Source organism: Hylobates moloch, unplaced genomic scaffold, assembly GCF_009828535.3.
Source record: "Hylobates moloch isolate HMO894 unplaced genomic scaffold, HMol_V3 SCAFFOLD_50, whole genome shotgun sequence".
Classification (NCBI taxonomy): Eukaryota; Metazoa; Chordata; class Mammalia; order Primates; family Hylobatidae; genus Hylobates; species Hylobates moloch.
This window is the reverse complement of record NW_026652325.1, coordinates 424,917-440,401: the sequence shown is the minus strand read 5'-3', so window position 1 is coordinate 440,401 and position 15,485 is coordinate 424,917. Positions and strand designations below refer to the sequence as shown.

The 15,485-nt window shown below is 39.9% G+C and overlaps 1 long non-coding RNA gene across 1 annotated transcript in view; it reads right to left on the bottom strand.

Moving 5' to 3' along the window:
• Positions 1-9,555: 9,555 nt before the first annotated feature.
• LOC131382553 (uncharacterized) overlaps positions 9,556-15,485 on the bottom strand; it is a 60,034-nt gene continuing 54,104 nt past the window's right edge. The window contains exon 4 of the long non-coding RNA XR_009212112.1: positions 9,556-9,813. This is a non-coding gene — a long non-coding RNA (uncharacterized LOC131382553). The remainder of the gene's footprint in view (positions 9,814-15,485) is intronic.

The window sequence follows — 15,485 nt, the reverse complement described above, 5'->3', positions numbered from 1 at the left end:
ACAGACGCCCCCCAAAGGGACCACAGTGGTGGTGGCTATAGAAAGCCATGTGTTCTGGGTTGGGTGTTAACACAAGATTACAACTGACATGAAAATAAGCCCATTCTCCATTTCATTTTATTCATGAAAACATGAGCAAACGTCTAATGCATGCAAACATCTAATAGCCATAGATCAATTATCATTTTTACACAATCAGCCAGAAGACAAACCCTGGTTTCTACTATGTTAGCACACTTCTTGATGCTGGGTGAGATTTCAAGATCTGTAAAGACATGCCCTGTCACCTTGAGCACCTTAATAACCTGTCATCAGAAGAAAAAATGCAACAAAATGCAGTTTTGGGGTCTAGAATGAGGTCATCAGTATTTTGAACTTTTCATTTGGGTCCCTGAAGTCTTATATTCAACAAATATTTGTTGTTTAAATATTTGCAAAACACAGGGGGCAAAAGATTTGAAACATTAGTTGGACTCAGCCAGAGACCTCTTTCTAATAGTTGCTATGTTTTCATATTTAAAAACACTAATAATAATTATTGCCCTGCCTAACTTATTGGAATGTTGGAATGGCACAGTACAATGATTTTAAAGGAAAGTTCTTTGAAACTTTAAATGCACTATGCAAATGTAAGTTACTGGTAAGTACCGGGAATAAAATAGAGGGCTCCTGTCAGTTGGAAATCTTATAGGTTGGTTGAGAAGGATGGTTTTTGCCTCTTGGGTTTCAAGTTTCCTGCTAGGTCACAGATTAAAGCATTTCATAGGCATGATCTCATACCAGTCCCGCAAGGATGAAGAAATGGATGCCTGGGCTAGTGCAGACACTCAGGTGAATGGTTGAGATAGACTCTGATACCGCATCTATTTTGCTCCAAAGCTCGTCTATTTCATCCGACGACTTCATTTGCTCCCTCACGAAGCCAATTAACAACGGAAGAGCCTAGAAATGTTCTGCATAAATGATGCAGACATAAACACCGTGGGGATATCAAGGCATTGCCTCCCCAGAGCTGCGGTTCAGGGCACACTTTGTCAGCTCTTCCTTCTCCGTTCCAGCCTGCACAGAGTTGGCAAGAAAAGTTAGTATTTTCTTGGTATCTGCAGCTGGTACTCCCCAGACAGGAACTGAAACACGCCTAACGGTGATTCATTCATTCTCAACTGTGTTTCTTCTTTCCTGTACCCCAGGGCACTTCCAGGTTCTGGCCCTGAAACGGAAGTCTATGTGTGAAAGAGACACAAAGAGGCAGCTTCCCAGCTATTTTCATCTCGGCTGGCTTGCCAAAGCCCCGTTTCAAACCTCTCTCCTCCCCCAAAGTCACTGGAATATCAATCACAGTAAAGGCGTGTTTCATTCCTTAATGGTAACTCCGACTCTTGGTTTGGCATTTAGATAATGTCCCTACTATCTGTCCCTTAAGCAGGTAATAGGGACAAAAGATGGAGATGGGCTGGTTCCCTGCAAAATCAGAGACTATAGCAGTAAATACATTTTATTGTCTTTTAGCCTGTTTGGCTGAAGCATATTGAACCCTCCTAGAGTTGGCATGAAGCATTTTTTTCAACTTGAAAAGCATTTTTTGTTAAATTTATTTTTATAGGTTTGAAATCATACTTCTTGTTCAGCGGCTTTTGAGGGACAAGTAAAAATAGCAGGAGACAATGGATTACAGAAATATTTAAACTGGCATAAACAGAAGGTGAGCTGGAACTAGAATAAGGCGAGTTGGAAAATTATGATATTTTGTATATTGGGTTTCTTTGCATTAATTTTAATTTAAAAAATTATTGCATTAAAGTATTATTGATCTTGAGTGCTAGGTATTTTGGTACCTCTGTAAAATTTGCACCTTGGGCAAGTATCTTACTGGCCTCAACCTAGTTCCGTCCCTGCATAAGACACGTTTATTATGCTACCCATGGACCTGTGGACTTCAGAAGACATTTTGTGGCTCCTTTGAGTCAACTCAAACGGGGCCCTGTTGGAGCAGGATGCTATCTCCCTCTTCTCCGAAAAACAACCCATGCTCTGCTTTCGTAACAGAAAATTATTCCGCGTGTCTGCTCTGGGGTATAGAGGAAGAAAGTATGCCATCTAGGCTCTGTGCACGAGCATGTTCAAGCCGGCACTGCTCAAACTTTAGCACGGATATCAGTCACCAGGGACCTTGTTAAAAATGTAGGTTCTGATTAAGCAAGTCTAGGATGAGGCTTCAGATTCTGCATTTCTAGCCAGTTCCCAGGTGATGCTGATGCTGCCGGTCCCTACATTATATAGTCCCTGGTAAGCCAGCAACTATAGCAGTAAATACATTTTATTGTCATTTAGCTTGTTTGCCTGAAGCATTTTTAACCCTCCTGGAGTTGGAATGAAGCATTTTTTCTTACTTGAAAAGCATTTTCTGCTGAATTTATTTTTATAGACCCTTTGAATAGCAAGGGTCTACAAACTGGTGGTTCATGGGCTATGTCCACAAACATGGTTTGTTTGGACCAGATTTTTTTTGTTTTTTAATTATCCAGATAGTCACCTATTCTTTAAAAAACCTCTGGAATATCTAGTAGCCTTGGACCAGCCTTTCTGCATAGTAATGAAAGGCTAGAGAATGGTAGGAACTTTTTTTTTAGACAGGGCATAGGTCCTGTATTTTCCTGTAATCCTCACCGCATGTATGCACAATGTGAACTTACTTAAACTTTTCCACTTTATTTGTTATTGGTCTGGACTACATAGGCCTTTGAATTTTGCAACCTCAGTCTACTATTTAGTTTGTCAAAAACATTGACTGGTATTCACTCAAATCAGAAACAAGCATATTGTTATTTGTTGACTCTTATTCTTTTATTTATTTATTTATTTATTTATTTATTTATTTATTTATTTATTTTTGAGACGAAGTCTTGCTCTCTCGCCCAGGCTGGAGTGCAGTGGCGCAGTCTCGGCTCACTGCAAGCTCCGCCTCCCGGGTTCACGCCATTCTCCTGCCTCAGCCTCTCCGAGTAGCTGGGACTACAGGCGCCCGCCACCACGCCTGGCTAATTTTTTTGTATTTTTAGTAGAGACGGGGTTTCACCGTGGTCTCGATCTGCTGACCTCGTGATCCGCCCGCCTCGGCCTCCCAAAGTGCTGGGATTACAAGCGTGAGCCACCGCGCCCGGCCTGACTCTTATTCTTAAGCAATTGGTCTATGTATCTTTGTGGCAATATTACTAACTTACAGCATATCCAAAGCTATGTTTAAAATTAGCCTCATGAACAAGAGGAAACAGCAGTAAAATTAACTCTCTAAAAGGCTTAGACCTTACTGACTCTTGGATTTTGAAACCATTGGAAAATTTTATGTGCGATTAAGTTGAGGACTGAAGAATTAATGGAAGCACCATCTACTAATTTGTGTTTAAATTTGGCCAAGGTGTATTGTAGCATTTGAAGCAGAAAGCATGGGACTATTACTTGAATTTGGAGTCTAAATGTTGAAATGGTACTCAAGCTAGTATAATTTGAATGATAATTACCAACTAAGTGACTTTTTAGGACACAGATGTTTTAAGTACCCTAGTTGTTGTTAATCACTGGCCATGCCCAGTTGCTCCTCAAATCCTGCCAATTCTATTCCCTAAACAGGTCCCCATCTATTCCCTCATCTTCCTTCTCCAGCCACTACTCTGACCTCCTCTCACATGGATCATTGTAAGGGTCTCATAAATGTCTTCTTGACTTCTAGTGTTTCCCTCTGCAAGTGGTCTTCCAACTTCCTGTGGAAGTAAAAAGCAAAAATTTACCAAGTTGCCCTCTCCTTAGACCTCCTCAGTGACTGTCCATCACCGACAGGACAAAAATTTAAAATTCCTTCCTGCCATGAAAGGCAGCACCAGCAACCATCTGTCCACCTCCCACACCGCACAAACCCCCTGCCCCATGATGCATCCATGCTAAAGACCCTAGAGCTCTAGGAATTTTCTGCAATGTATTAAATCTCTTTGCTTCGTACTTACTGGTCCCCAGGCACACTGGTTACCCCTTCAAGGTGTGCCCCGTAGCACATATTATATATAGTGGAGTTCCACATTATGTGGGCATTAAGCTCTAATATCAGAAAGCTTAGGGCAAAAATGAAGTATGGTTAAAACTATCTTGAGAAATTCTTTCTATCACCCATACCATAGAGTATATATGGTTTGTGATATAAGCAAAGCCAATAGTTCTCCATGTGGAACAAGGAGCTTTTAAAAAAATTGATTGCTGATTGACGTAGTTGAACTTTAAGAACTAGAGAGAGAGGAATTGAATTTTTGTTGGCCCTCAGTTTCCCTGGCTATGAAATAAGCAAGTTCAACTAAGTAATCATTAATAATTTCATTCAGCTTTACTATTCGAGACTAAGAATCAAATACAAGTGTCAGGCAGAAAAGATATGTAGGTGCTATGCTTGGGGTGCCAGGTACTTTGGAAGACCTACAACAATATTTAAGTGCAGCAGGATGGACACATTTTTGTGCAGTAGAACTCAAGGCACTTGGGAATTCCAGGCAGATCAACTTGGATCGTCCATTCTCCAAAGAGAAGCAATTAAAGTAATGCGTCCAAGCTACTCTTCTCGGATGCATGCCAGAGAAGGACATGGGTGAGAACATGGGCTTTTGGAATGTGCCGACACCCAAAAGATATAGGAGGGCAGCAAGATGGCAAAAGACTGCATGGTGCAATATGGCACCTCTCCACACTTCTTCAAGGCTTCAGGGAAATTACTGACTGAGGCTGTCAGGTGATTGGAGTTTTTGAAGAACATATCACAAAGGGTGCAGTGTGGCATAAATCTAAACCGAGAAGGCAATTGAAGAAACAATTCAGGAACAATCTTTTAAAACAATGATGCCAGGAAATTTGCAAAGAATTGAAGAAGGACTGGAAGCTTATCCAACTCTGGGTGATTCATATCAATCTCAGACATCCTCCAACCCTTTCTGGAAAAAGTTTCTGAAACAGAGTAGGGAGCAGAAGGTGGGAGGGAGAGCTTAAGTCGAAAGCTGTGACTATCTCTCCTCCTGATGAATCGATTTTCCAGAGTAGTGAGTTTCAATTCCCTCCAGACGATGTCCGAGGGGCTCTTCTGTTCATGAGAAACTAGAGCTGGAGGAAACTCATTTTGACGTTTTTTCCCCAGAATTGTTACGACAGTTTCCATTTGTGACCTGTGGTTACTTTTCTTTCAGGCTGTATGCAGCTCCCACTATTTCTAGCATAGCTCTGGTTTTTTTTTTTTTTTTTTTGCCTCCTTGTTATATAGACATCTGTGGTGTGTATTAGTTTTCCTTTTTGTGAACAACATTCTAACTTTGAGCTGTGGAAAACAATCATTTAATCAATAAATCTGATATTGACTATGCCCACATATGCTTATGACTCTGGTAAACTTAATCATATGAAGCAACAAGCAAATGAATAATAGATCATAGCGTTTTGTACCTGGACTGAACCTTTGAGATTATCCAATGTAGCACTCGTTTAACAGAAGCATCTGAACTTTAGCAGGTTTCAAGGCTTGTCCTTAGGATCATTTCATGGCAGAAATGGACAAAACCCCTCTCTCCCTCCCTTGTGTTCTTTGCCCTTCACTCTGGGAATCTGGGGTTGTTTCTGCTAGACTGCAAACAACATCTGATGAGGAATATCATTCCTTAATTTTGCCCATAGATCAAGAATCCAAAACTTTAATTTCCATAGGTGTGAAAAAGACAACATAAAATAGGGAAGTGGCTAATATATGATGTATTTTTGTAATTCATCCACTCTGTTATACATTAATAGGTAAAATCAAGCTTTATTCTCCCCCATCCCCAAGAACTTTTCCCCATTTTTTTCTTGAAATATTTATTATTTTAGGCGTCTTTAATTTTTCCATTTTTTGGTAGATACATGAATATAGACAACTGTTCATTAAAAGAAGGAAAGAAAAAGAAAGAAAGAAAGAAAGAAAGAAGAAAGAAAGAAAGAAAGAAAGAAAGAAAGAAAGAAAGAAAGAAAAACAGACTAGCAACATGATCAATGGCAATTGTCCCTAGGCCACATGGCAGGGATTGCCCAGGGATGGCGCATGCAGCAGCAAATTGCCAAGTTTCTACAGTGCCCAGCGCTATCCCACTGCAGCCACTGTGCTCATGTGACAGAGGAGAACCAGTGAGACTGGCTATTCTGATTTTCAAAAAAAAGTAAGATATCTGTATTTTTTTGTGAAATCTGAACATTTATATTTATTTTTTAAGAAGTTTTATTATTTATTTTCTTTAGAGACAAGGTCTTACTCTGTTGCCCAGGTTTCTGGAGTGTACTGGCTTCATCATAGCTCACTGCAGCCTTTGACCTCCTGGGCTCAAACGATCCTTCCACCTCAGCCTCTCGAGTAGCTGGGACTACAGGTGCATGCCACCATGCCCGGCTAATTTTTGTATTTTTTACAGAGACAGGTTCTTGCAATGTTGCCCAGGTTGGTCTCAAACTCCTGGCCTCAAGAAATCCACCCACCTCAGCCTCCCAAAGTCCTAGGATTACAGGCACGAGCCACCACACGCAGCTGAAATCTGCTGATTTCTAAAATGCTGACCACCTGTTTTTAGAGCGACATGAAACAAAAAAACACACTTGTCTGAGATGGAAAAGATGGGTGAGCTTTGGATGGAAGAAGAGCAGCAAAGAGAAAAGACCACAGTCTTTGAACTGGCTACAGATGTGCTCAAGTTCCAGCTCCACTACAGACTTGTTCCTTATTTTGGGCAAATACAGCGATCTTCCTTCTCAAGTTGGTTTCTCCAGGAAATAGACTCTGAGGTTCTGAGATCTGTGTGTGGGAGCTGTATCAGGGGAATTTACTAGAGGTGCTATCCGGAGCAATGTTGATGAGGGGAGAGTGAAGCATCACTGGGCAGAAAGAGAAGCTGAACCTCAATGAGGTAATGCTAGAGTCCTTAGCTGATCCACGGGGAGCTCTAGAGCTGTCATGGTCCTTCACCAACGTCTTGAACTAGGCAAGGGGGCTGAACCTTGGTAGCCCTGCACCACTAAGTCATAAGGTTTGGGCTATCTCTGAGGAGGGAAAAGCCGTTCCCTTCTAATTCCTGGGGAGGGATGAAAGTGTGAGCTGTTTGCAGCCAACACCCGCAGCAGCAAGGAGAATGAGAGAATGAGTGCCTTGGTCCTGAAAATGGGGTAGTGCTTGGGGTGGCACCTCAGCATCCACAGCACTTTCTGAGCCTCAGTTTCTTGTTTGGTGTAAGAGGGATAAAAATACTTATCTTTCTTGGGCATTATAAAGGTAAGGCAATACACCATATGCAAAGGGTCTAATCGTACTCGGCACATATCCAGCATGCAATAAAATGTAGTTATCAGTAGATATAAGCATGAAGTCACTTGACAGAAAATACTAGAAGCAGTGTAAGAGGAAAGTAATGGAGGTAGAAACAGTTATGACAAGTTTGGGATATTAAGAAAAGCAGAGGCCCAGCATAGTGGCTCACACCTGTGATCCCAGCACTTTGGGAAGCCAAGGCAAAAGGGTGGCTTGAGCCCAGGAGTTCAAGACGATCCTGGGCAACATAGGGAGATTCCCATCTGTACTAAAGAAAAAAATTTAGCTAGTGGTGCACAATTATAGTCTCAGGTTGTTGGGAGGCTGAGGCTGGAGGATTGCTTGAGCCCAGGAGTTCAAGGTTGCAGTGAGCTATGGTTACACCACTGCACTCTACTGCACTCTAGCTTGGGTGAAGAGTGAAACCTTGTCTCTCTCTAAAAAAAAAAAAAAAAAAAAGAAAAAAAGAGAAGAAAAAGAAGAGTAGAAGAAGAAAAGAAAAGCAGGAAGGGCAGCCATGGGTTTAATGTAAGCGATCACTTGGTATATAGCATGGATTAAATATCTTGAGACCAGATGACAGAGATTCTTCATATTTAAGCAAGGAAATCAGGACTGATGCAGCAGATACTAAGGCTTGAAGATGGCTGTAACTTACTGAAGGCAATCTGTGCTCCGATTCTGCATGTGTTCCTATTGTGGCAGAAGATGGTCAGTGGGCAATCAGCTTCCCTGGCTCTATGCTTAATGAGACATTAACTACAAGCAATGTAGGGTGGGCATAAAGAAAGGCTTACTTAAAATGGATAACAGAAAGATTGTCATGCTGCCTCTCAGAATGAGACATTGATTATCCTAGACCTATGGATTGAACTGGAAACTATTCTTTTATCCAGCCAGGTGGAGAAGTAACTTGAAGCTTTGGAAATGTGGACAAGGGTCTCTTGGGATATACCTGGTTGCTTGGAGTAGATCACTACACTACACCCCACCATATACCCAGAGGGGTATATAAGGCTAGAGTGCAGCATTGTTGTCTTCAGCAAAATACATGGAGGTCTGGCAGAAGCAGAGATGCTCAGTGCATCCAGTTTTATGAAAAGTTCTAAGAATATTACACATCAGAAGGTTGTCAGCTTAGTGTGACCAGGCGTCCAAAGTCAACTCAAAGCCAGCAAACAAAGGTGAACTTTTCCGTTTTCACTCTGGGACAAAAATGCACTGTGTGCTGCTCAGAACCAGCAAAGCCATGGGCAAGATGGCCCATATCCTGTTTAATGGTGGCCACAGATATTTCCTGGCTGAGAGCTCAGGTCAGAGTTACATATGAGCATGTGATTATATACAGAACTCATTTATACACAAGCAGACGAGACTTTCTTCTCCTTTTTTCTCTTTCTGTGCCTCTTGTAAAATGCCACTTTTGATCTGGTGTTGAAAAATTGCCGGCTTCCAAAAGTTGGCCTACTTAGTCCCCAAGGGACATTTTTAAATGTTGAGGATATGCCTGTTGAAAATATTCCCTTTGCAAAATTGGAGGAGAACTTCCTGCAGATTTCCACCGCCTTGCAGCAGCCCCGTCTTCTCCTAATGAAGAAATCACTTTTTACAATGTTCGTTATAAAATAGGGAATGGCTTGAATTATCTTTCTCTGCAGGGACTTTCATTTATCTGGAATATTCAACCTAATTAGCTAGCCCAACTGGTCAAGACTCAAGTTGATAGCCAGGGGCAGTCTTAATATGTTGAAAAAAAAAAAAAAAAAGTATACAGTAGCTCTTTAAGCAGATCCATAGTGAATATTTGAATACTTAATATATTTACTTGAACAAATAAAGAAGACTTTGATGACAGGGTTTCTAAACTCATCACCTGGAGACTGTGAGGGGTGATATTTCAAATTAGCGCAGATGCATCTAGAAAGTTAGCCAAGGCACGTCAGTGTTTCCTCTTAAATGCATTATTTCATGTGTGTGTGTTTTAAGTGGACACAATGATGTTTGTGCTGTCTTGTGGCCCAGCAAACACAAACCAGGGTATTATTTGGTTATCATGGGTGTGAAAATTCAAGTACGGGTCAGAGACTGAGCATCGGAAACAGTGAGCTGTTTCTTTGACAAGCGTTAACCAGCTTGTCAGGCAGGGACCCAGGAGCAAATGTTTCCACTCCCTTCACCGGATAGCCTGGAAAGATAACTATGCATCAGGTAGTTACTTAAGTGGAACCACTGGTGTAGGGTTACCAGAGTCTTTTCCTTTTAGTGCCCAAGGGCAAAGAGCATTGTTAATGACGTCTACACCGGAAAGTAGGTTAAGAGGCTTGACACCGAACTGTTGGCGGTATTACAGTTTAACACTTGGCGTCCTCTGACTCAATGCGTAGATGCCATTTCATGCTTTGTAGCTTCACAGAAAACTGAAGTTTAGACATCTGTAGGCGGAAGGAGTGGAATTGATGAATCATCTGTAGAAAAAAAAATGAAATATATCTTTGTTTCTTTGAACTCAATAATACCCGGTGCCTGAAATGTGAATGTGCTAATTACAGAGATTTCAAAGCAAAACCATAGCTTGCAAAGGGTAAGTGTGTTTTTACTCAGCATATTAACAATACCTTTAGAGTAGGTGCTGTCATCTCCTGAACAAAGGAATGTTTATGGAATTGAATGACAACAATGCATGGGAAGCCAAATCATAACAGGCACAATCATAAAATGTCTTTCTATGATTACATTTAACAGATTATTCTCTTATCTGTCCCTTTATTAAGAAGATGCCATTTTCCCATGAGAGCCAAACACTGCATCCAAAAACATACAACAAACAACACTTTCCTGAAATGCGTGCATAATTTTAGACAGAAATAAAGAGAACCTTGAATCTTGTTCTTTCTTACAATTAAACTCATACATTGTTTTAAATACTGCTTGAATGCTACTAAATTCACATGGATGCAAGATGGTGTGATGGTTAAGAGGCTGGGTTTAGCGATCAAAGTTTCCTCTTTTCACTCCTTTATTTGCAAAATGGGAATAAACATGCTGACTTTAAGGACTAAAGGATATAATACACAAAGGCTGTTTAGTGCCTAGCATATAGTATGTGTTCAGTAAACATTACCATCCCAAATATTATTATTTTTCAGGTAGATGGGTGAAAAGCTGAGCAAGTTGTAACAAAAGGAGGGCAAACTTTTTTTTTCTGTTTGCAAACATTTTTAAGCAGGAGAATCTGAAAGAAGTCTTAGGGTTTTTTTTTAACAGTAAGAAGTGGTTCTAAGATGATCTGATCCAATTCATCATTTTACACCACAAGAAACTAAGGCCCAGAGAGGGGGAAAGGACTTGCTCAAAATCCAATTGAATTCTCAGAAGAAAGAGGACTAGGCCCTAAATCCTGATATCCAGGGCAATATTGTTTCATTACATTCCCTGTCAATCTTTGAGCATGAAACTATGTTGATCTGGGAATGTATCATTATGTGTTATCAGTTAATGCGAGCATTGAGTCTAACTTATTCTAGCTGGTAACTGGGGTGAGTAATAATATTGCATACTTCACTAAAATTTTTAGATGGTTATTGTTTTAAAAGTTCCTTTGTACATGTACCTGAGTTCACATTATGTATGAGTTTTGGAATATGTAGTATCTATCTGTCTATAACTCTATAGGTGTATTTCAAGTGGAACTTACACACTGAGAGTAGGGGCAGTTTTTTACATGAATGTTAGAGACTTTTTAAATTTTAAGGCATTTGTCCTAAAACGTTGCTATTAGATTGATCCTGAGGGGTTAAGGTAGACTCTCACTAAGAAGTTCATGAGAAGATACTGCTAGAATACATTTTAGGTAAGAATAAATTTTCCACGGATTTGTTTGTCAACTTCCGTGATCAGTATAAGCCAAGGAACTAAGGAAATAAAACAGGAATATTTGAAGCAACATGAGGGGATGTTTCTAAATAGGGTGCTTTTCCAGAAGAGTAGATCCAGGGAACAGTATTAGGACATTGGACATCAGAAAAGTTAACTGAAAATGGTAAATACCAAGACAAGAGGAATAATGGAGGTCCCAAGCATCACTGAATTTGGAAGACTTAGCTACGATAAGCCTTTTCTTGCTAGTAACCATTGGTTGTCATGGTTCCCATAACTAACTTGCTCATTTGCAAAAACACAGAAAATGTTGGTTTGTGTGTTACAGGTTAATTTCTGGGATGGTTATCACCATGACTGACCACCAGTGTGTTTTACAGCAGGGGGATCTTGAAACTCAACACACCTTCTGAAACACTATAGGTAAGGAAAAAACAGAAAAACTGGCTGGGTTTTGTTTGTCTTGCAGGAGAAAGTTTGTCATTTTGATCAGGTAGAAATTACTCCATCATGGGCAGTTAACCTGCAGGAATATCTTTTTCAACCTCTGTCTGTAACCACTTTACTTTAATGACCTCCAATGCCCTTCAGGCTTCCACTGGCCTGAGGCTGTAAGAGAAGACTGAGAAGGCAAATACGACACACTCTAAATATTACTTACAAATAGCCCCATCTTCACATTCTTCTTGGAAACACACTTTGATTTTATTTGAGGTCCAGCTCAAGAGAATGAAACATGATTGTTCCAGGTCCTGTGGCCATGTGATTTTTTTCTTGGCAAAAGTTCTTTTTACACTGGAAATAAACCAATAGAAGGAGAAATCCAGCTTTTCAGGGGAAGTTTCTCTTCCAAAACGAAAAGACAGAAACTTACGCGGACAGTGCCTTGTACCTATGCTCCAGTCCCCTACTTGAAGGGACCATGATGTCTGGAGCCATTATAGCCATCTTGGGAGCATAAGAGAAAGTTTAAGAGATTTCCAGAGAATTTTACCCAGTGCTGTTACATTGTTCAGCTGCTGAATTAGCTCTGGAGGGCCTGTCTGTAAATTCTTGAGATATTTAAGCCTTTGATGTTTAGGTTTTTTGTTACTTGCAGCTAAATGTCTTTAATTAGATATAATGAGACTTTAGAGATGGCCTTAGTTTTCTTGTGGTCTTGTTCCTAACTTCCCAAATATTGGATGTGTGGTTATTTGAGTTTGGGAGATAAAACTCGGTCTCCTAATGATTTTGTGAGTTTGGCCAAAGTTGAAATTCTTCCAAAGGTCTGAGGACCATGGTTTCAGAGTAGGAGCTCTTCCTGAGACTACACTTAAAATATAAACTTCATTACTTTTGTATTCATATTAGTAATTTTTTTTTGAGACAGAGTTTCACTCTTGTTGCCCAGGCTGGAGTGCAATGGCGCAATCTCAGCTTATTGCAACCCCCACCTCTAGGATTCAAGCGATTCTCCTGGCTCAGTCTCTCAAGTAGCTGAGATTACAGGTGCACACCACCACACCGGCTGATTTTTGTATTTTTAGTAGAGATGGGGTTTCACCATGTTGGCCAGGCTGGTCTTGAACTCCTGACCTCAGGTGATCCGTTTGCCTTGGCCTCTCAAAGTGCTGGGATTACAGCTGTGAGCCACTGCACCCGGCCTTGTATTAGTAACATTCTAATTATTAAAAATTGGATAAGGCTGAGAAAAAAGGCAGATAAAAATTACTCAGAAAACTATTAACATTTTAACATGTTTATCTATAAGGATATATCTAAAATGGGGCCAAACTAAATCCTCTAAAGTTTTTCTATTCTTGATTATTATGAAATGTATTATAATTATTTTATTTTAGATTACTAAAAATTCTTAGAAAACTTGATATTTAATGAATGCTATAATACCTTTTAAAAAATTATCATATTTCAAAATTCACTTTTCCAGTTTATAGTATATTGGTGCTGTTTCTGAGTTTCACTCTTGTAAGTTACACTGTAGTGAACATCTCTATGCACCAATTTCAACTATGTATTTTATTAGTTCTTTAGAATAAGTCATAGCAGTGGAGGGATTAGGTTAAAAGGGATGAACTTTTTAATGATTTTAGTTGGAATGTAAATGTTACAAACTTTTTTCCCTCTTTTAAATTGAGGCGTAATTTACATACAGCAAAACGTACAGCACTTGGATCTTCCAGTTACAGAACATTGGTGCGGACATTTTAAAATCTCAGTGTTGATTACGTATTACGAATTGCTTTCCAGGAAGGTTGTACCAATTCACACTTCTTCCAGCAGGCTATATTATTATTGCTCTCATTAAAAACTCACCAGCATTGACCCCTAACACTTTAACATAGCTGATAATTTGGTGGACAAAAGTATCATTTTAATTGCATGCCATCTTCTTTCTTAGCTATTTGTATTTGTAGTGTCAATCACCTTTTGACTTTGAAAATTGGCACGTAAGTGGCGTCCCAAGTTTGGAAGAGTTATTTAAATTAAGGTTATTAATACTTTGGCAGTTACTTAATCATCATTTTGTGTTGGTTGTTTGCCTTTTAATTTCATTTTTATTGCTTACCAACTAATATTTTTAAAAAGTCTCAGATATATTACTTCTCAGATATATTATTTGTCTTTCTTTTATGATTTCTTCCATTGCTTTTATGCTAAGGAATTCCTTGCCCATTTTAAAATAATCACCTATATTTTCTTTTAAGAAAAGAAAGACTTATAGGTGATTATTTAAATCAGGATCATTTTTCAACCAATAATTTTGTTTTCCATTTGATCCACCTGTAATTTATTTTAGTAATGGTGTAAACAGTGGCACAGGTGCCCTGTAAGGCTGCTTCTCATCATACACTAAGAATTCATCCATACTAAAGGTCTATTTAATGGTTTTCTCATTTGTTTCTTTCAACCTGCCCATTTAAACTATTTTAGATTTTTAATACATTTTGATATTTTGTAGGGCAAGTCTTTTCTCATTGGCCTTATTTTTCGTATTTTTCTCCACTGGTCTGGACCATTTGTTCCCTAGATGAAAATCATCACTTTTTCAAAACTCTGGTTTGAATAAACCTATACGATATTGTCTTCCCAACCAAAAACATGATTCATCTGGTTTTATTTTATTTTATTTTATGATGGAGTTTCACTCTTTTTGCCCAGGCTGGAGTGTAATGGTGTGATCTTGGCTCACTGCAATCTCCACCTCCCAGGTTCAAGCGATTCTCCTGCCTCAGCCTCCCAAGTAGCTGGGATTACAAGCATGTGCCACCACACCCAGCTAATTTTGTATTTTTAGTGGAGAAAAGTTTCACCATGTTGGCCAGGGTGGTCTTGAACTCCTGACCTCAGGTCATCTGCCCCCTTTAGCCTCCCAAATTGTTGGGATTACAGGCGTGAGCCACTGCGCCCGGCCTCATCTGGTTTTATATACCAAAACCTAGTGTGGCTGACAGATAGTGTTCACAGATGCTCACATGGTCCCCCACATCCCAGACTCTTATGTAGCTGGCTTTGGATTAGATGACTAGTTCTGACCAATACACGGTAAGCAAAAGTGACCTCGTCACCTCTGGACAAGAAAGTCTCAGCTGGAAGCACCTCTGTCTTCCCCTTTTGCAGTGACCTCCTAGAGTCAGCCCAAGCCCACAGGAGGCTTTGCCCAAATAAGCAATAAGCATTTATTTCATAAGCTGCTGAGATTATAATTTTATTTTATTTTATTTTTTATTTTTCGAAATGGAGTCTCACCCTCGCACTCAAGCTGGAGTGCAATGGCACGATCTCATCTCGCTGCAACTTCTGACTCCTGGGTTCAAGCAATTCTCCTGCTCAGCCTCCTGAGTAGCTAGCTGGGATTACAGGCACCCGCCACCATGCCTGACTAATTTTTTTTTTTTTTTGTATTTTTAGTAGAGAGGGGTTTCCTAATGTTGGACAGGCTGGTCATGAACTCCTGACCTCTGGTGATCTGCCCGCCTTGGCCTCCCAAAGTGCTAGGATTACAGTGTGAGCCACCATGTCCAGCCTGAGATTAAAATTTTATTTGTTATTGCATCACCAATTTCCTTATACAAATCTCTTATTGTAAGACACTTAGGTAACATCTTGGAATCCTTTTATCTCATTTATACCCCATATCCAGTACTCCACCCTCAAGTCCCGTGCTCCAAGTCCTCTCGCCACTGCCATTGATAAAACCCTACATCAGTGGACTTGAAACCAGAATTTTTTCATCTGTTGGGTTACATAAATGTTTTCC